This window comes from Mastigoproctus giganteus, chromosome 9 (genome assembly GCF_048544385.1).
Source record: "Mastigoproctus giganteus isolate SK-2022 chromosome 9, ASM4854438v1, whole genome shotgun sequence".
Classification (NCBI taxonomy): domain Eukaryota; kingdom Metazoa; phylum Arthropoda; class Arachnida; order Uropygi; family Thelyphonidae; genus Mastigoproctus; species Mastigoproctus giganteus.
Genome location: NC_143583.1, coordinates 227944059 through 227965497, shown reverse-complemented (window position 1 = coordinate 227965497; position 21439 = coordinate 227944059). Strand labels below are relative to the sequence as shown.

General features: G+C 37.7%; 1 protein-coding gene across 2 annotated transcripts in view; it reads right to left on the bottom strand.

The window, feature by feature from the left end:
- The window catches only part of LOC150081157 (synaptic vesicle glycoprotein 2C-like), a 218364-nt gene extending 198202 nt beyond the window's left edge, over nt 1-20162 (bottom strand). The window contains exon 1 of one of the 2 annotated variants that reach the window (XM_090382062.1): nt 19846-20162. The gene's annotated coding sequence lies outside the window, so the exon portion shown is untranslated. Of the gene's footprint in view, nt 1-11977; nt 12072-19845 lie in introns of those variants that run through there. The other variant, XM_090382063.1, reaches the window with a different exon arrangement.
- Nucleotides 20163-21439: the final 1277 nt, after the last annotated feature.

The following is a 21439-nucleotide window of genomic DNA, read 5'->3' as shown; positions in this document are numbered from 1 at the left end:
GTCATCTGATTCATGGGTGATGATGAGGTCTAGGATATTCTTTTCTCTAGTACTTTCCCTGACATGTTGATACAAATAACAGTCATCTAGTTGATTTAAAAATTTTGTTTCCCATGTCGAGTTTCCTTCCCATTTAGTCTAATCAATTAGAGGCAAATTGAAATCACCCATAATAAGACATTGACGCTTACTTGCCCATACCGGGCGCCTCCGTAGCCAGGTGGGAAGGAGCAGTAGTGCGTATCGTATGCTTCTTGATTAGACCGGGGTTCGAGCTCGTCGCCACTAAATACGGAAGATGCGGAAAGGTTAGGGAATGACCACCACATATCCCGGAGCAACATGGCCTTAGTTGCTAATGCTCCTAAAAACCAAAAAAAAAAAAAAAAAAAAAACAACTTGCCCATTCCATTTGCATGTAGAGGCTTCCGTCATAATTTTCACAATCACCTGGTCTGTAGATTACTTCTACTCGCATTATACCTTTGTTTTCAACTATCTCACACCATACAGATTCTATACGAGCATGTGAAATGACTGAATCCGGGAAAGCTGTCGTCGCACTCAGGCTGCATCTGATAAGAAACATTACCCCACCATCCCTTTTATCTACCCTATCCTTCCTAAATACATTATACAAGCCGTACTGAAACTCATTATCCCCAATTTCTGGGTGGCACCACATCTCCGTAAGCCCTATTATGTCCGCGTTACTTGTTTTAACCAGCAGTTCGAATTTGTTCATTTTATTGACGACTCTTCTAACATTACTATATAAACAATTAAGACTTACTGTTCTTGTATATTTAACAACCCTAACACAACCCTTGAAGTTTTTTAGCCTCGCTTCCCTGGCATTAGCTACCTGCTCACTTAAAACGTTTCTGCCCTCAAAACATCTAGATAATATGTCCAGTTGGGGTAACACATAAGAACTCTTGAGGTATGTACAAGAGTTACTTTAAGATGATCTTAAATATTTAAACATAGATCAAGGTTTTATTCAGTCTTCAGTTTATTATTATGAACTTACTAGTTTATGTACAACTAAATCATCTATTTTCAATTAGACCATTACGAGTGCCCATCAGACTTCCATCCCTTGTTGTGGAAGTTGATAGCCTAAATAAATTTAAGGCTCAGCTGGACAGGTATTTCGAATGAACGGAGGAGGGGTTAAATGGAAGTGGTTTTTTCTGTTTTCTTTTTTTTTTTTTTTTTTTTTTTTTGGCTGATGCTGCATAAGCTTGCTTTATTGCATCAAATGCCTCTACTAATGCTAATGCTATTCGAGTCTGCTGACGAGGCTAGTGGGAGCCAGATGTGTTCAAAGCCGCTAAGTGGATTTTCTTATTTATTGATTTGAAATTGTTTTTCTAAAACTCTTGATTTAAATTTAGTAGTATAGCATTATTTTGTGATTTTCTGATTAATCTGGTGTATTTATTATTTACTCAGCCTTGCAATTGCATAAAAGTATCGATAAGGATATCAAATCCATGTGTTACAAGTTGCAACTCCTGTGAACGAGAAGTTTTTAGCCATATTTAGCCGCTTTATTGACCAATTGTTACATCAAATTATTTTCTATAAGTATCTTATAGACCTAGTCAGGATCGTTAGTTTATTCTGAATTGAGACAGCTAGATTTGGAAGTTAATTAATACTTAAGTGTCCATAGATTTACTGTTCGTAACTTGCCGCCTTTGTTATACGATACATTATATACGAACTAGATAGCGTTAGTAAGTATAGTATAGTATATAATATAATATTGTCAATTAATCAGTAAAATCTATTCATTTTGTTAAACTTGGTTGTCAATTAAATTGTACTTTTAACTAAATACATATAACGACTTATATTACAAACGTAACATAATTAATTAATACATAACTTGATACGGAAGTTATATAAATGGAACTCACAGAAAATACTTGATACTGAAAAATATATATAGCGTTATAACTGTGTTGGGATACAAGTTTAGGGTTATACTTTTGTACTGAAATTGAAATTTTATTAAAATTAAATCAAAATCATGACTCAAACCAGAGCAGCAAAGAAAAAGGCTAAAGCTAAAGGGAGTGCCGTGGCTCGGAGGAGAACTTTTTATTTTTTTTTTTTTTCTTTTTTTTGTTTTTAGGAGCATTAGCAACTAAAGGCTATATTGCTCCGGGATATGCGGTGGTCATTCCCTGACCTTTCCGCACCGTCCATATTTGGTGGTGACGGGCTCTAACCCCGGTCTAATCAAGAAGCGTGTGCTATGCACTACTGCTCCTTCCCACCTGGCTACGGAGGCGCCCAGAGGAGAACTGAGGGGGGCAGTTGCCCTCTGAATCACAGCCTTTTAAAATGCACTGCTTGCATGATGTTTGTGGAGCAATCGCGTACGGGACATGATATTGCCATGGGGGATGTCTTTGTGTGTATGCGCGATGCAAGGAGTGTAATGAAATCAGGCAACAACTCTGCGTTGTTATGGGCCTATATGAGAGCTTGAAGGACAGGGTGGATGCCCTCGAAGAATCTAAATTGATGGGCCCATCAAGCTCTCAGCTTCCCACATCAACACCACAGCTTGCACTTGGTCAACACGCAAAACAGCGGCAACCCCCAAGGCAGAATGCGCTGGTCCCACAGGAACTAGTAGTTGTTGGTGACTCTATTGTCAGGGAAACGGGAAACATGCTTTGTAAAAAGGATAGGTGGAACAGGACCAGGGTATGTCTGCCAGGGGCAAAGGTTGATGACGTTGTAGAGTGGATATCATCTTTCAAGGGCACAAAAGGTGATATAGTTGTACACGTTGGCACTAACGATATTAAGAGTAGGAGATCGGCAGAATTACTTAACAAGTACAGATCACTGTTGAAAAAAAGCCATGAATTAGGGTTGAATTTGAAAGTGTCTGCAATTCTGCCCAGACACGATAGGAAGGAGTATATGGCGAGAGCCTTGTCGATCAATTCGGCCATGGAAAGATTGTGCAAGGCTCAAGGGGTAGAATTTTTTTCTGCCCGGTCTGTACTTGTTAACAGGAGAGACTGCTTCTACAGGGATGGAATACACTTAAATAGAAAGGGTGCAAGAATATTTGCTGATGCTATCGAGGCAGTGTTAAAAGATGCAGGATGTTTCAGAGACTGCTGGGAGTCATTGCGGTACAAGTAAACACATGGGTTGTGTTAGGGTACCTAAGAATAGGAACAGGTGCATGCATACTTGCATGTACACCAATGGTAGGAGTTTGGAAAATAAATTTGTGGTATTGCTCAAAGCATCAAAGACAGATATGGGTGGGATATCAGAGACGTGGTGTCACACAGATATAAGGAATGCAGAACTAAAATTTGGGAAGTACAATGTCTACAGAAAGGATAGACAGGATAGGAAGGGAAGAAGAGTTATGCTGTTAGTTAAGAAACACAAAATCCACGGAAGTGAAGCCAGTCGACATCGCTGGACAGTCCAGTGTTGAGTCAGTTTGGTGTGACATAAGCATTGGGAGATCAAAATTGAGAGTAGGAGTGTGCTATAGGCCTAACGACTCTGATGAGTATAATAACAAATTGTACAGGGAAAATGAGTGGGCAAGTAAATCAGAGAGTCTTATAATGGGGGATTTTAGCATTAGCATTAGCATTAGTAGAGGCATTTGATGCAAGAAAGCAAGCTTATGCAGCATCAGCCAAAAAAAAAAAAAAGTAACATAAATAAATAAAAATAACCACTTCCACTTCACCCCTCTGTTCGTTCGAAATACCTGTCCAGCTGAGCCTTAAACTTATTTAGGCTATCAACTTCCACGACAAGGGATGGAAGTCTGTTCCACCCACCAACCACCCGCTGGCTAAAGGCAAATTTCCGCACATCTATCCTACATCTGTCTTTCCTCAATTTGAATTTATGCCCTCTCAGGTGATTTTTCTGAGCTAGAGGAAGAATCCCATCAGCATTGAGCATGCTCAAACCATTCAAGGCTTTGTACACCTCTATCAGATCACCCCGCTGGTGCCTAGTTTCCAGACACTGTAATTTGCAAAACTTAAGCCTTTCTTCGTAAGAGAACCCCTTTGTCCCATTCACCAATCTAGTTGCCCTTCTCTGTACTCGTTCCAGCAGCTCTACATCCTTCCTGAAATGAGGCCTCCAGGCCTGTATACAGTACTCTAGGTGTGGCCTGACCATTGCCTTATACAAGGGAATAATCACCTCCTTATCCCTGCTAGAAAAATTCCTATATATCATTGACAATACACCATGAGCTACTCTTGCAGCTCGTCTGCACTGCTCAGAGAACTTCATATCTGCCTGCACCACCACCCCCAGGTCCCTTTCATTCTCTACCACTGTCAGTGTAGTACCACAGAGTTGATACGTTGCTCTGGGGTTGCTGTTTCCCATATGTAGTACTTTACATTTGTCAATGTTAAACTTCATTTGCCACCTCGAAGCCCATCTGCTCAACCTTTCCAAATCCTGTTGCAGCAGCATAGTGTCAGTAGTGTCCTTGACAACCCTGCCAACCTTCGTATCGTCTGCAAACTTGGACATTAAGCCTGATATACCATCATCAATATCATTTATAAATACAGAAAACAATAAAGGCCCCAATACTGAACCCTGAGGGACTCCACTAATAACATTAGTCCACGATGAGCAGTGTCCATTGATTACCACTCTCTGTCTTCTCCCCCTCAAACACCCCTTTATCCATAGCAGCAACTTGCCTCCAATGCCACACTGCTCCAATTTGTGCAGCAGTCTTCCATGTGCAACAGTATCAAAAGCCTTTCTAAGATCCAAGTATATAATATCAAAGTTATTCCCTGCATCCAGTTCTTTTGTGACTGCATCATAGTATCCAATCAAATTGGTCAGGCAAGACTTCCCCTTAACAAAACCATGCTGTGTCCTAGCTATAACTGAAGTCTTGTCTAGATGATCCTGCAGTGCTTCTTTCACCAGTGCCTCCATTAATTTTCCGGGAACAGAAGTTAAACTCACAGGTCTATAATTACTTGTGTCAGCCTTTGATCCCCCTTTGTGAATTGGGGTCACATTTGCACATCTCCAGTCAATGGGTACCTCCCCTGAGTCCAAGGAAGCTCTCATAATTATGGCTAAGGGTTTGCTTACCTCCTTTAATATAACTGGATAGATCCCATCCACCCCAGGTGCCTTTCTTGTGTTTATCTTCAACAATTTCTCCTCCACTTTGCTCTCAGTTATTACAAGATTCTCTAGCTTACTGCTAGAGTTGAATACACCTCTGGCATTCCCCTCGCTGACTAACTCCTCATGTGTGAATGTCGATGCAAAATATTCATTTAGTTTGTTAGCTACCCGAGCAGGGTCATCAACAGTTGACCCATCGATCTCAAGTGGACCAATCTGATTCATCCCCTTCCTTCTAGAGTTTACATAAGTAAAGAACTCTTTGCTGTTTTTCTTCGCATCCCTTGCCAAGGATCAGTGTTGCCATTTTAGCGGTTTTCCCGCTAGATTTAGCGGAATTGCTTCAGGTTTAGCGGATAAAAATATGAAATAGCGGATTTTTTAGCGGGAAGAGTATAAATGTTTAGCATTTTATGTATTTTGGCAATGTAACATTTATATTAAGAAATATTAAATTAATTGTTCAATTAATTATTTAATTAACAATAAAAATAATTCATAATTGAAATAGTAGGGATATCATATTTCATAGTTTTTTTTTTTATAAAGCGAAGAATCGGTTTTATATTATTCTGGATTTCCCTGAGGAGAACCCCAACAATTTTACGTAGTTACGCTCGCGGTCAAACGACCTGATCATTGGGTCATGGCTTTAAATTGTTGAATCAAATCTAAAAATGTGGAAAAAATTCTAATGACGCCTTTTTTTGAAACAGCGAAGGAATGGCATTGGATAATTTTTCTTCGTCGTATTTGTTTGGCTTCCAAGAAATGCGATCCGAATTACCGACATCTCTTTCAACGTTTCTAATAACCACAGAGCAATAAGTAATAAGAGTAATAAGTAATAATTATTTCTAATAACCACAGTGTAATAATATCTTAGTATAGTTAGTCCTCGTATAACACGATAGTTGTATTCCTAGAAACCCTCGTGCAATGCAAAATCGTGCGTTTAGTAAATCCACCAGCCGACAAAATCAATTCAAATATTTATACAGTGCCATAAACGATGGTGCAGATCCGAAAAAGATAGTGCATTCGTGTCAAACAAGGTGGTTATCCATTGAAGTTGCTATAACAAGAATTTTAGAACAGTATATTGAATTAAAAGCCCATTTTGAAATAACTCGTTTGACTGACAAATGTTATACTGCAGAACTTCTTTATTCAATGTTCAAAGATGAAAGTAATTTAGCGTATCTTTTATTTTAAAACCTATCTTATCTGAAGTACAAAGAGTAAACAAATCTTTTGAATCAAATACTGCCGATCCTACATTATTACTACATGATTTAAACATGCTATTGTCGATGATTGCCAATAAAATGTTTTTACCAAATACACATATTGAAAGGATAGAAGAGGACATTAATAATTATTTAGACCCTAAGCCATATTTAGGTTACCAATTTGAAAGAAAAATAAATGAATTAATAATGAATAAACTTATCACAACAACAACAGATGAAATGGCAATAACAGAGAGAGATGCCGTAATTTCTTGATTGATTTGTATCCACAATTAAAACAACGCCTTCCGGGCAACATAAAAGAATTAAAAAAAATGTCTCAGTTAACAATATATTAAAGCAACAAAACGAACCACTGATAAATTTATTACAAAATTTAAAATTATCTGAAGTAGAAATTGAAAAAATTGAGCAACAGTATATAAACATTACTCTCGTTAAATGGGAAAACATCTACAATACAATGAAGTTTTGGTCAGAAGTTTCGAAATATCGAGATGCAAGCGGTAAAAATCCATTTAAAGAAATTAGCGAATTTGCATTGGGTATTTTAATTTTGCCATTATCCAATGCAGATGTGGAAAGAATATTCAGCAACTTAAATCTAGTAAAAAACAAAACACGCAACAGAATGAGTGTTGGCACGGTTAATGCAATCTTATTAGTACGATACGGGCTCAAAAGAGTTGAAAAGTGTTGTAAAAATTATGTTTTACCTGAAGAAGTGCTTCGCAAAATAGGTACACAAGAAGCATATGATGAGGAGGTATTGAATTTCGAAATTAATTTAGATTTTTAGATATTGATTTTATATTAAAAACAGAAAAATAAATAACTATTTATATATACTATTTGTTTGTTTGTTTTATTCACTACAAAGTACAAACAAATGAAAATTTAAAAAATTTGGCGGGTCAAGTGCTAAAAATAGCGGATTTTGAGTATGCGGCTAGCGGGAAATATTATTAAGAGTTGGCAACACTGCCAAGGATCTCTCGTAATCTGCCTTCGTCTGCCTAACCTCCTTTGTAACTTGGTTACAGATCAACTTGTATCTATCATAGGCATCCGTGTCACGTGTTAATTTGTATGTATCCCATGCATTTTTCTTCTCTGCCATATGCCTCATTAGTTCATCTGACAACCATTTAGGCCTAAACCTTGAACAATATTTCTTAGTTGGTATGTAAAGCCTAGTAGCTTCCACGATAAGTTCTTTGAATGCTTCCCATTTTGAATTTGCTGTTGGCAATATCATCAGTTGATCCCACTGTATAGAATTTAAATACTGTCTCAGTCCATTGTAGTCACCTTTACGAAAGCAATACCCCTTCCCTTTACCCCTAATGGTAGTTACCTCTTTGAGTAACTCCCACTTCAGCACACTGTGATCACTGCCACCAAGTGGTTCATTTATCTGCAGATTCTTAATGCATGAAGAATCACTACTGATAATCAAATCAAGAGTATTACTCCCTCTAGTTGCCTCCCGAACATGCTGATGTAGAAAACAATCATCCAATAAATCCACAAAAGCCTTGCTACTGTGTGAGTGACCAGCCCCCAAATTCCAGTCAATATCTGGGAAATTAAAATCCCCCATTATAAGACTCTCTGATTTACTGGCCCACTCTATTTCTCCGAACAGTTTCTTATTATACTCATCAGAGTCATTAGGCCTATAGCACACTCCTACTCTCAATTTTGATCTCCCAATGCTTATGTCACACCAAACTGACTCGACACTGCACTGTCCAGCGATGTCGACTGGCTTCACTTCCTTGGATTTTATGTGTTTCTTAATTAATAGCATAACCCCTCCTCCCTTCCTATCCTGTCTATCCTTTCTGTACACATTGTACTCCCCAAATTCCAGTTCTGCATTTCTTATATCTGTGTGACACCACGTCTCTGAAATCCCCACAATATCTGCCTTTGATGTTTTGAGCAATACCTCAAATTCATCAAATTTATTTACTAAACTCCTAGCATTGGTGTACACACAAGTATACATGCACCTGTTCCTTTTCTTAGCTACCCTAACACAACCCATGTGTTTACTTGTACCCCAATGATTCCCAGCAGTCTCTGAAATATCCTGCATCTTATTTTCCAGGCTGCGGCTCATTCCAATAGAAGCAGTGCAAGAATCACTTTCACCTCTGCCAGTGGCTACTGTTAATCTATTAGTCCTTGTATCCCCCCAATCTAGCAGTTTTCCGACCCACCTAACTCAGATATTTCTGAGTTAGGTGGGTCGGTTTAATTTCTCAGATATTGACTGGAATTTGGTGGCTGGTCACTCACACACTAGCAAAGCTTTTGTGGATTTATTAGATGACTATTTTCTACATCAGCATATTTGGGAGGCAACTAGAGGGAGTAATATACTTGATTTGATTATCAGTAGTGATTATTCATGCATTAAGAATCTGCAGATGAAGGAACCACTAGGTGGCAGTGATCACAGTGTGCTGAAGTGGGATTTACTCAAAGAGGTAGCTACCATCAGGGGTAAAGGGATGGGTTTTTGCTTTCATAAAGGTGACTACGGAGATCTGAGACAGTATTTAAATTCCATACAGTGGGACCAACTGATGATGTTACCAGCAGCAAATTCAAAATGGGAAGCATTCAAAGAACTTATCTTGGAAGCTACTAGGCTTTACATACCAACTAAGAAATATTCTTCAAGATTTAGGCCTAAATGGATGACAGATGAACTAATGAGACCTATGGCAGAGAAGAAAAATGCATGGGATCCATATAAATTAACACGTGACACAGAAGCCTATGATAGATATAAGTTGATCTGTAACCAAGTTACAAAGGAGGTTAGGCAGGCGAAGGCAGATTACGAGAAATCTTTGGCAAAGGATGCAAAGAAAAACAGCAGAGAGTTCTTTACTTATGTAAACTCTAGAAGGAAGGGGATGAATCAGATTGGTCCACTTGATATTGATGGTTAAACTGTTGATGATCCTGCTCAGATAGCTAACAAACTAAATGAATATTTTGCATCTACATTCACACATGAGGAGTTATTCAGGAAGGGGAATGCCAGAGGTGAAGTAGACTCTGGCAGTGAGCTAGATGATTTTGTAATAACTGAGAGTAAAGTGGAGGAGAAATTGTTGAAGATAAACACAAGAAAGGCACCTGGGGTGGATGGGATCTATCCAGTTATATTAAAGGAGGCAGCAAAGGAAGTAAGCAAACCCTTAGCCATAATTATGAGAGCTTCCTTGGACTCAGGGGAAGTACCCATAGACTGGAGTTGTGCAAATGTGACCTGAATTCACAAAGGAGGATCAAAGGCTGACACAAGTAATTATAGACCTGTGAGTTTAACTTCTGTTCCAGAAATATTAATGGAGGCACTGGTTAAAGAAGCACTGCAGGATCATCTAGACAAGACTTCAATTATGGCTCGGACACAGCATGGTGTTGTTAAGGGAAGTCTTGCCTGACCACTTCGATAGGATACTATGATGCAGTCACAAAAGAACTGGATGCACGGAATAACTTTGATATTATATACTTGGATCTTAGAAAGGCTTTTGATACTGTTGCACATGGAAGACTGCTGCACAAATTGGAGCAGTGTGGCATTGGAGGCAAATTGCTGCTATGGATAAAGGGGTGGTTGAGGGGGAGAAGACAGAGAGTGGTAATCAATGGACACTGCTCAACGTGGACTAATGTTATTAGTGGAGTCCCTCAGAGTTCAGCGTTGGGTCCATTATTGTTTTCTGTATTTATAAATAATATTGAGGATGGTATATCAAGCTTAATGTCCAAGTTTGCAGACGATACAAAGGTTGGCAGGGTTGTTAAGGACACTACTGATGCTATGCAGCTGCAACAGGTTCTGGAAAGGTTGAGCAGATGGGCTGAGAGGTGGCAAATGAAGTTTAACATTGACAAAAGTAAAGTACTACATATGGGAAACAGCAACCCCAGGGCAACGTATCAACTTTGGTACTACACTGGCAGTGGTAGAGAATGAAAAGGACCTGGGGGTAATTGTGCAGGCAGATATGAAGTTCTGAGCAATGCAGCTCATGGTGCTGCAAGAGTAGCTCATGGTGTTTTGTCACTGATATACAGGAATTTTTCTAGTAGGGATAAGGAGGTGATTATTCCCTTGTATAAGGCAATGGTCAGGTCACACCTTGAATACTGTATACAGGTCTAGAGGCCTCATTTCAAGATGGATGTACTGCTGGAACGAATACAGAGAAGGGCAATAAGATTAGTGAATGGAACAAAAGGTTGCTCTTACGAAGAAAGGCTTAAGTTCTGCAAATTACAGTGTCTGGAGACTAGGCACCAGCGAGGTGATCTGATAGAGGTGTATAAAGCCTTGAATGGTTTGAGCATACTCAATGCTGATGGGATTCTTCCTCTTGTTCAGAATAATCACCTGAGAGGGCATAAATTCAAATTGAGGAAAGACAGATGTAGGTAGATGTGCGGAAATTTGCCTTTAGCCAGCGGGTAGTTGGTTGGTGGTACAGACTTCCATCCCTTGTTGTGGAAGTTGATAGCCTAAATAAATTTAAGGCTCAGCTGGACAGGTATTTCGAACGAACGGAGTGGAAGTTTTTTTTTTTTTTTTTCTGGCTGATGCTGCATAAGCTTGCTTTCTTGCATCATATGCCTCTACCAATGCTAATTGTGTTTATTGTTTTATGGTTGTGAACTCCAGAATTACGACCGAACCATGTGGTACCGTCAGAGACAATCGTAGGGTAATCTCTAGTGCTGAGGTCTCCTGCCTCAATTAAATGGCATGCTGTCCCAATTAAGCAAAGTAAACCCTGGCTATTCTCTCCATTGGTTTCTGTTTTTTAAGATTTGCCCCAATAAACGGATACCCCGATTAACCGGTGACCGAAATAACCAGAATCCACTGTATATATGTATTTCAGTATCAAATATTATCTCCAAGTTATGTTATGATTTTCTTATCTCCTGTCAAGTTATATGATTAATTTATAATGTTATGTTTGCAAAAACTAGGTGGTGATAAAAGAATTTAGTTAAAAAATTCCATTTTAATTGATAATGAAATATAATAAGATTAGTAAATTTTACTGATGAATTGATACTATTATACTCGCTATCTAGTTTTACATTAAACCTTATGCTATCTAGTTCGTAGTATATGTTGTACTGTATAACAATGGCAGCAAGTTATGAAGGGTAAATCTACAGACACTAGGTATTAATTACAGGAACTCCCCGACTTACGTTAAGGTTGAGTTTGGCGAGTATGGCACACCTGAGCTGGACACACACACACACACACACATGCCTCAGGCTTCCTTGCACCATATGGCTAATAATAATAATTTCCCCATGCTTGTGCAGCATTTGCAACTGTGCTCATGGAATTGATTGAGTCAAAAAAAGAAATGTCTGAAAGAAAATGAACATGTAAATAGATTTGTTTATTCAATTTTTTTTATCTCGTGTAGGAAAAATTATAAAATTACAAAAAAAAAAGAGACAGGCATAGCATTAGTAAGTTTTACCTCTCAACCATTCTTTCCAGAATTGACATCTTCAGCTGATAAGTACGCTGCTGCGTTGAGGTTGAGGGCTGTGGAGATTTAGAAGCAGCTCAACCTTACAAAAGAACATATTAATGGATGAGTGGATGGTGGCTTTTTCTTTTCATCATAAATTTCTTTGTAGCAAGCAAGCATATCATTCACTCCCTGTTAACTAATAATAATAAATAATAATAATTAATAAAAGAAAAGGAAATTAAACCTATCATCCTATGCGCTTCTCTGACCAGAAGGTACTATCCAGATGACCTTTGAATTTCCCCAAACTGTCAGCCTCTACCACCTATGTAGGCAACTTATTCCAGTAATTTATAACTCGTTGGCTAAAATAAAACTTCCTGCAGTCCAATCTAAACATTCCCCCCCCCCATAACTTGAATTTATGTCTCCTAGTTCTAGCATCATTTATAATCTTGAAAATTTCATCCTCATTCATTTTACTGATGCCTCTCAGAGCTATAAACACCTCAATCAAATCTCCTCTAAGGTGTCTAGTTTCTAAACTCTACAACCCACATATTCGAAGTCTTTCTTCATAAGGACGCCCTTTTGCCAATCTCACCAGGCAAGTTACCAGTCTTTGCACCCCTTCAAGAAGCTCGATGTCTTTCTTTAGGTGCGGTCTCCATACTTGAACACAGTATTCCAAGTGTGGTCTAACAAAAGCCTTATATAATGGGATTATCACGTCCCTATCGCTACTTTCAAAAGTTCGATAGATCATTGATAGGACACCATGGGCTTTCTTTGCACCTGTTTACAATGCTCAGAGAATTTCATGTCTAACCATATCGTAACACCCAAGTCACTTTCCTCCAGTACTGGGTTTAGCTGAACTCCAGCAAATGAATAAGTTATTTTGGGATTACTGTTTCCCAGGTGTAATAGCTGTAATACCGAACACTTTGTTGGATTAAAGCATAGCTGCCATTTTTCTGACCATTCCTGAAGTCTATCTAGGTCCCTCTCTGAAGAAGCGCAGCTTGACAGTGACCATTAACTACTCTACCAATTTTAACATCTGCAAATTTAGACATCACGCCCTCTATCCCTTCATCGATGTTGTTTATGAAAATTAAAAACAGCAGTGGTCCTAATACTGATCCTTAGGGAACCCCACTTTTTACATCAACCCAATCCGAGGAATAGATATTTATCACAACCCTCTGCCTCCTGCCCTGAAGCCATTCTGCTATCCATCTAAAGATTTTCCCAGTGATTCCAACCTGTTCCAGCTTATAAAGCAACCGCTCACGTGGGACTGAGTCAAAAGCTTTGCTGAAATCTAAATAAACAATGTCGAAATTATTCCCTAAATCCAGCTCGTGAGTGACCCTTTCAAAATAGATAACCAACCATGCTGAGTATCTTTGAGAATTTCACTTCGATCCAAATGATCCTGAATTCCACCCTTGATCATTGCCTCCATGATTTTCCCTACCACTGAAGTCAGACTGATAGGTCGATAATTTCCCACTTCACTCTTATGTATGGGAGATACATTGGCACTTTTCCAATCCAACGGAATCTCCCCAGAGTCTAGTTATGCTTGCATAATTAGCCTCAATGGTTCAATGCACTCACTTGCCGCCTCCCTTAAGATTATAGGGTATATTCCATAAACTCCAGGAGCCTTACTGGCCTGTAGACTTGAAAGTTTTTTCATTAAATAATCTTGCGAAATTTCAATATCATTAATTGCATATTTTTCAGCTTCGCCCCCACAATTTTCCATTGCCACAAAAAGTTTTTCATTTGTAAATATCGATGCAAAATAACTATTGAGTTCATCTGCAACGGCAGCTAGTGTATTTAATACTATCCCCTTTCCCTTATGTAAAGGTCTGATCTGGTTTGTCCTGCTCTTCTTGACATTTATATATGTGAAGAATTCCTTATCCCCCCCCCTCTTTGCCTTGTTTGCTAGCGATTTTTCATAAACTGCTTTTGCCTGTCGAACCGTTTCTGTGGCTCTATTACAGATCATCTTGTAGCTGTTATAGGCTTCAGTACTTTTTATTGCTCTGTAACCTTTTCATGCCACCTTTTTCTGCTCAAGTAAGGTGGCAACTTCACTATTCATCCAACTTGGAACCCTCCTCGTGGAGTATTTTTTTAATGGTAAATACGCATTCAAGGCATCTGTGATTAATGTTTTAAAAGCACACCACAGTTCAATTGTATTCATTCTCTGTGCGATATAGACATAATAAGGGCTGAAAAACTCGTGATGAGATCTATTAAAGCATTTCAAACGCTTGGAAAGGAAAAGGGTCCATAAGAAAAAAACGTTGATGAATACTTCAGAAACCTTCAAAAATATAAAATATGTAGAAAATCATCGATTTGTCGGGCTTTATCGGGAAAGACATTTAGAAAACATCGTAACGAATTTGAAAAACAAGACTAATGGATTGTGAACATTTAAAAGCAAGTTGTAGCCAATTTCAAGATAGGAATAAATTACAATTTCTTAATTTTTTGGTGCCACATTACTGGAATATTGAAGAAGATATCAGATAGCAAACAAACAGAATAAGTATTTTGCATCTACATTCACACAGGAGTTATTAAGGTTTGAAAATGGCAGGTTATCAAATTGTAGCAGGGTGCTTAATGATTTTGTAATAACTGAGAGGAAAGTGGAGGAGAAATTGTCGAAGTTAAACATAAGAAAGGCACCTGGGGTGGATGGGATCTATCCAGTTATATTAAAGGATGCGGCAAAGCAACTAAGCAAATCCTTAGCCATAATTTTGGGAGTATCCTTGGACTCGGGGAGGTCCCCACAGACTGGAGATGTGCAAATGTATCCCCAATTCACAAAGGGGGATCGAAGGGTGACACGAGTAATTACAGACTTGTTAGTTTAACTTCTGTTCCGGGTAAAATAATGGAGTCACTGGTTAAAGATGCATTGCAGGATCATCTAGACAAGACTGCAGCAATAATTCAGACACAGCATGGGTTTGTTAAGGGAAAGTCTTGTCTGACAAATTTGATAGGATATTATGATGTGGTTACAAAGGAACTGGATGCAAAAAATAATTTTGATATATATTTGGATTTCAGGAAAGCTTTTAACACTGTTGCGCATGTAAGACTATTGTACAAATTGGAGCAGAATGGTATTAAGGGTAAGTTGCTACAATGGATAAAAGGATGGTTCAGTGGGAGAAGACAGAGAGTGGTTATTAATGGGTGCTGCTCTTCGTGGACTAATGTTATTAGTGGGGTCCCACAGGGTTCGGTGTTGGGTCCTCTGTTGTTTTGTATATTTATCAATGATATTGATGAAGGTATATCAGGCTTAGTGTCGAAGTTGGCAGATGATGCAAAGGTTGGCAGGGTTGTTAATGACAGTAATGGCAGTGTGCTACTGCAACAGGATCTAGATAATTTGGGCAGATGGGCTAAGAAGTGGCAACTGAAATTTAACCTTGACAAATGCAAAGTACTGCATATGGGTAGAAGTAACTCCAGAGAAACGTACCAACTGTGTGGTACTACACTTAAGGTGGTAGAAAATGAAAAAGACCTGGGAGTAATTGTGCAGTCAGATATGAAGTTTTCTGAGCAATGCAGACAGGCTGACAGGGCATGTTATGGGGTTTTGTCAATGATATATAGAAATTTTGCTAGCAGAGAAAAGGAGGTGATTGTCCCTCTGTATAAGGCAATGGTCAGGCCACGCCTTGTGTACTGCGTACAGGTTTGGAGGCCTCATTTTAGGAAGGATGTAGATTTGCTTGAGCGTGTAGAGAGAAGGGCAAGAAGATTGGCGAGGGGAATGAAGGGATCCTCTTACCAAGAGAGGCTTAAGTTCTGCAAATTTCCGCAAATCTCTGCAGTGGCTGGAGACTAGGCACCTGTGCGGTGATCTGACTGAGGCGTATAAGGCCTTGAATGGGTTGAGAGCATGCTGAATTCTGATGGGATCCTTCCACTTGTTCAGATTACGAACCTAAGGGGGCATAAATTCAAATTAAGAAAAGACAGATGTAGAATAGATGTGTGGAAATTTGCCTTTAGCCAGAGGGGTTAATTGCTGGAATAAACTTCCATCTGTCGTTGTGGAAGTTGATAGGTTAAATAAATTTAAGGAGGAACTGGCCATGCATTTGGAGGGAATGGTGCGATTTTTTTTTTTTTTTTTTTTTTGGGTGATGCTGCATAAGCTCATACACTTGCTTTTTTGCATCACGTGCAACTACTACGAAGTTCTAGTTCCGTGGAAAGTAGCTGAAGAATAATTTCTCGTATTTAATAACATTTTTAATTACCAAATTGATATTAATGATTATCGAGATTTCGTAGAAAACGTTTTAAAAAATTCCCAGAATTATGCAATTCCTGAAAGTGTTCAAAGAGCTAAAAATATTGTCATAACAATTGCTGTAAGTTCAGCAGAAGCGGAAAGAGGTTTTTCAAAGATGAACATAATATGTTCAGAATAGAGAAGTCGCCTAACTGTTTCTAATATATCAAACATAATGATTATTATGTCTAATCGGCCTACCTCTAAAGGAATGGGATCCTACTCCTACAGTGAAAAGATGGTTAAGGATAAATCACTCGGCCGATGATGCTCGGATAAATGCGAAGAAAATTGCAAGTGAGGACGCCAATCAAGAAGCAATATGGAAATACCTTAAATAACAGTTTTATTGTTTTTTATTTAATCAGGTATTATTTAATATATTTTCATTAATATTTTAAAAAAAACTCTTTCTTGTAACATAATCTAATTTTGTGGACCTCTTTTATTGTTCTTATTTAAGTATTAACTGCATGAAATAATAAACTACCTTTCGGTATATAGTTTTTTTTTATACTTATAAAGGTCATTAGGGCAGCGAACCGGTTGTTAAATTATTTGAATTCCACCACTGATTATATCCCATGTTGAGAACAAAAGTTCCGGTACAGACTGACGTTCAGGTCATCAAACTCATTCGTGACTAAAATATTAACAAAAAGAAACCAATTTATCGTGGATGTTACGAACGTTTCTATAAAATGTAAAAACTAAACACAAGCAAAAATGTAGAACGACAACATGATATATTGATTGTTTTCCGTCTTCTACGCTGACGAATCTACTCTTAGTAAACTCAATTTCCTCCGCCTGTAATAAACCTGAAATTTGACATAAGAAGGTACCGCTCGACACGAAAATAACGCGGACCGTTAATACACCGGCGGATTAACAAAAATCACGCATTATACCACAAATGATAAAATGAACTTTTTCGCACTAACAGTCTTTGAGGCTGCATCAGATATCACAAAGAGACAGAATTAAGTTCAGTTCAAAAGCCTTAGGCTACATCGAATGCTCTGCACCTCTTGTCAAAAGCCCAGTTTGCACACAGCTATGTATAGAAAGAGGTTGTGCCCAACGAGTACAATGGCAAATAATAAACGGCGACATTCGAACAGAGTGATTTTTGCTTCTACAACCATCGTGTTGTGTAAAAAAATCAATTCTGTTCACGACCAGGTTTCAAATCAAGTAGGTTATGCTTGACTTCGATAAGTTCACCAAAAGTACAGTGTTTGCCTAAAAGAGTGTTGTTGTTATGCAAACTCGTTTTCAAAAATTACAAACTTCATAATTAACTTTTATTATATTAACTAAACTGCTCTGGCTTTTATTTGAAAACTAAAGGACGTGATAATTAAAATTAAAGCTGCTTATATATAATTTAATATAAATATTAAAAATAATATTTATTAGTAGTGACTGCCATTCGTAAACAAACTAGTTTGTATAGACCTTACACCTCACGGATAGGCATCACGCTGTGTCAAATTCCCTTTAAATGTAGCTTCCATGTGTGGCAAACGTGCAGAGCAGCTGGGTATACAACGCCTAAAACGGCGTCGAATGAATATTACAAAATATTCATTTTGTAATATTCATTCATTCATGAACAAAATATTAAACAAAAATTCGTTAATAAGTACAAAATTTTCAAGATATCCCGCTGGAAGTATATTTTCCTCTTTGAGATATATAGTGGTGCATAACTTGAGTGAAATCTCGTAAAAAAGCGAATGTTTAGGTTGGTTTTAATGTTAAAGTACTACAGTATAAAAAAAAATTCACTAATTATCTTAGCAGAAAAAAAAGGGTTTCTGGTGGAGGTCTCGAGCACGTAAACAAGATTTAAAAGAGCAAACATTTATTTATCGCGAAAATTTTATTCGAGCTACATTTCAAGGTAGTGCTTGGTTTTAAAAAAAAAAAAAATCCATTTAATTGAGCTACACAGTTTCAGTTCAACGTAAACGGAAATTATTTCACTCCAAAATTCCCCGGAAAAATTATATTACAGAGAATGGAAACCGTATGGATTTATTTTATTCCGTTACGGCGATGCATGTTTAATTAATTAAATAGCTCTATTGCATTCACTACTAATAAATATTACAATGATGACTGCTACAACATCCATGGCGCCACGAATAATTTGAGAAAAAGTAATTATTCGGTCCGAATTTTTATCGAGAGAAACTACTTCTTTTCAATTCTGCTACGAAGCGAACTGGAAAACAAACAGTAACTCACACTGCATATAACCAAAGAATAAGTCAATCTTAAAATCAAGAGGTAATAATTCGCAAGAAAATTAAATTCTTATTACTGTATGCTTAATAATGCAGAAATACGATTCGACTTCATTTGTATTAAATGAGTTTAGTGTGCTCGTAATGTTGTTTATATTCGAAATGTGATATACCAGTAGGTAGTACACTCTCTTTGCCTTCATAGCAGATCAAAGCAATGTTGTTTACGAAAAAGTTTATATTAGAATTAATTTAAAATCAAAAAGTTTATTGTTTAAAAACTTTTTGAAATAAAATTAAAAATATTGTCTCGATGATGAAAACGAACATTAACAACTGCATTATGTGTAAGGGGTGTTCGAGTACACCGGAAATATATAAAAAGTAAATAGATCAGTCAGTACATTACAGAGCTTATTTTCACACAGTTATTGATTTACGTGACCATAAGTTTCTCACTTATTAAAACATAAATAGCTAACTAAATTCCATTAAAAATCCCAATTTAAGTACTGTAATCATGAAGCTTGTTTAACTAGCAAACTTGAATTGAGTGTACACTCACGTACGAGTGTCTTATACTAACTGTTAGTGTGCACGCACTATTCTCATATCAATAGGTGGGCTTTTTACAAATCACATCTTACCAAAAGAAACTGGTCTCCACACTGGCACTGAACATTGGATAAACAATTTTGAGGTTCGCAAGCTGTGAACCATTTGAAGCCATACTTGTCTCGGCCGAATCCGACTGATTACCCAACTGAACAGAATCCACATCCGCCAAAATTAATTTTAGTTACATATTTCGTAAGTGTAAGTAAACATCTGCGCGAGAGCTCAGCAAATGACGTAACATTTTTCATGTTACTCGTTGCAAAATATTTTAAGATAGGATGTGACCTACTTACAGGTGTTAGCGAATTCGACATTCACACCTTTGTTTAAAAAAAGCAAAATATATGATTTCAGCACATTTAATCTTCTGAAATCGAATGATGAATGAACACTTACTATCAAACAAAATAACGATGGAAGTAAAACCGTACCCCAAAAGGCGAAACTCTGTCTAATGTAGTACTCGGCAAATGTCAGGTGCCACTCAGAGATTGATCTCTGTAATGCGACATTCCACTCTCCTTAAACACTGCGATCAAATTCGTTACAAAAACTTCAAATTGTGCGTATATGATGGTTACAATAACAAATAATTCAACTCAACTTCGCCGACCTTTATGAAAGTAATATTCGCTTACCTTTCTGTCGTTCTATCATTACAGGCAAGTGTGCTGCCACCCGCCATATTCCACGAGTGAAGCTGCGTCACACAACATATGGTTTCCTCCTCGAACGGTCCCTCTCTCTCGCTTTTACTTGACTGAATAAATTTCCCTCTATCAGGTTCAGTGAGCGACGCTGAAGAATGATAACTTACAATGCTCGTGTTGAGGCCTACAAATGAAATAACGAAGGTCGAACTACAAAACGATGCCAATCATATTTATCCAATATGATCACATTTATGGCAATCATAATCCTTTTCGACGCTGCTTTGCTAAATGCACTGATCTGAGCAGACGAAACTGCAGCGACATCTGGCACGCGACACAAGTCTTGTACACAGCTAAAAAGTTCGCGAAAATACTGATAACCGCGTACAGCCTGTACATTCGGGCTTGCATTACTCAATTACATTTGCGGAACTACTGATGTTAATTTAGTATTCCTGCTTAAGATTTTAATGAATTTCAATATAATTGGAGTTGTTGTTTTATAGCGAGGAGGTATACTTCTTTTATTAATTTATGTGTGTTCGGAAGATTTAACGTGATTCTTTAACGTAACAACAAATAATAAATTTCATTTCTGGTATACAGTATACCTGCAGTTTTCGTTATTTCAGTTAAATATCGTAGTTATTTAACTGAAATATGTTCGTATACTCTATATCAGATTTCAGCAATCCAAGACCCCCCACAAATAGCTTAAAATTTTCGCGCGGACCCCAAGGTTAACTAAATTGTAAAAAGAATTTAAAACTCGACCATTTTAAATTCTCTCAGCTTTATAATACCGCAGTTATAACAAATTTTGGATATTATTCGTGAATTAAGAAATACTGTTGTACAATGCTATATGCGGGTCATATAATAGATATGTTACGCGCAATTCATCCCGGAAGTATAAAAAAATTGAAAAAGGATGGCATTACGTAAAAAAAAACTTACACACGAAGCAGATTAAAAACTGTCGGTCAATCTGCCAGAATTCACTTCAAAATTTCTGCATGATCCCTTTGAGCATACTTGTTGCTTAAACTCTTCCACTGTGCAGACGCAGTGCTCGGAATGGATCGGAAGGTACCGAAGCCTGTGATGAATCGTTTCTGTTCATCACACGCATCGATAACATCATGCACACACTTCATTGTTAAAACTACCGATATCTTAATAATGCCCATCCCGTTTCGTGAAATTTTCTATTTTCACTCATCTGCAGTTACATTTACATTGTCCCGGGCACAGTCGTTAGGTTGTGTGCACGAGTGTATTACTGTTTCTATATTATTTTTCAATGTGATATTGTGCTGAATTAGCACGATATCACATACGGTCCCTTCGTATCTTGTGGTGATTATCCGAGTTTCGATTTGACAGAGTTAGGAGCACTCTGATTTTGAGATTTTTGAGTGTGACTTGAGTATGAATTAGTATTCTCCCTCTTCCCTCTCCGCCGCGTGTTGTTTCGAAATAGAAAATTATTAAATGAGATGACTGTTTTTATTACTGTTATTATATTAGTCTCAAGGAAGTGAGACTCCTAAGCATCTACCAGCTATTGCAGAAAGCC